This window comes from Canis aureus, chromosome 25 (genome assembly GCF_053574225.1).
Source record: "Canis aureus isolate CA01 chromosome 25, VMU_Caureus_v.1.0, whole genome shotgun sequence".
Lineage (NCBI taxonomy): Eukaryota > Metazoa > Chordata > Mammalia > Carnivora > Canidae > Canis > Canis aureus.
This window is the reverse complement of record NC_135635.1, coordinates 2845001-2846416: the sequence shown is the minus strand read 5'-3', so window position 1 is coordinate 2846416 and position 1416 is coordinate 2845001.

Genomic DNA, 1416 nt, shown 5'->3' with positions numbered 1-1416 from the left:
AGTCAGCACCAGAGCCTCCCTACTGCGGAAAATGTAGGAACAAATAAGGTTGAACTTAAAAACAAGGTGCCCCAACAGAAAGACTTCTATGAGGATTCAACCACATATTGCTAAGAATGATCCGGGAATAAGAAAGAGGTTTTGGCAATTAAAAAAGAATCCTGAATTTAAAGTGCAATGGAGGAAATGAAAAGTAGAACAGGGGCGCCTGGGTGGCTCAGTCGATTGAGTGTCAGCCTTTGGCTTAGGTCATGGTCCTGGGGTCCTGGGATGGAGCCCCGAGGCGGGCTCCCTGTGCAGCAGGGAGGCTGCTTTTCCCTCTCCCTCTGACCTTCTCTGCCCCATTTGTACTCTCTCTCTCAAATAAATAAAATCCTAAAAAAAAAAAAAAAAAAAAAAGAAAGAAAGAAAGAAAGAAAGAAAAGAAAAGTAGAACAAACACTGCTGAATGACAGAAAGTCTTCCAGGAGATCAAATGGAGGAACTACTTTGCAACATGGAACAAGAGCATAAAGAGGTGGAAATTATGAGTGAAAAGATGAATGTAAGGATGCCAAAGAATAGCAGTTGTTCCAGAAGAAGAGAACAAATAGAGAATGATAGTCAAGAAAGAAACAAGAGAAGAAAACTTTTCTGAGCTAAAGACTTGAGTATTAACATAAAAACAGTTCTTTGAATGCCTATCAAGAATAATAAAAACAAGGCATATACCTTGTCATATCCTGGTGAAGTTTCAGAACTTAAAAGAAAAATAAAGAAAAAAAATACAAAGTGAAAATCCTTAAAAAAATCCAGGCATAAAAACATGAAACAACAAAAACAGGTGACCTGAAAAGGAAAGAGAAAGAGAATTAGACTATCACTTGGAGCTGGAAAAGCCCCAGGAGCATGAGACCATGCTCACCACTTCTGGAGAAAAGGACTCAGAACTATGAAACTTGGCCAAAATTCTGAAGCGTGAAGGAGGAGACCGACATTTTCAGATCTGCAAGGGTGTCTCCAGGAACCATTTCTTTCATTTTTTAAAAAAGATTTTATTTATTTATTCATGAGAGACACACAGAGAGAGGCAGAGACACAGGCAAAGGGAGAAGCAGGCTCCCCGAGGGAAACTCGATGCAGGACTCGATCCCAGGGCTCCGGGGATCATGACCTGAGCCAAAGGCAGATGCTCAAGCGCTGAGCCACCCAGGCGCCCCTATGAACCATTTCTTAAGAAACCATCCAAGAAGGTGGTTAAGACAAATGAAACAGTAGCACAGAGCACGCAGGTGGGCCTGGGGATTGTGAGCAGTGGTGACGCCACATCTCAAGGGCATGGTCTTCACTGAGGCTCTGCGGTTTGGAACTCAAGCAGAGGTCAGCATTCAGGCTGAGCCAGGCCGGGGGTACTTCCAGGTGGAGGGCACTGAAGGG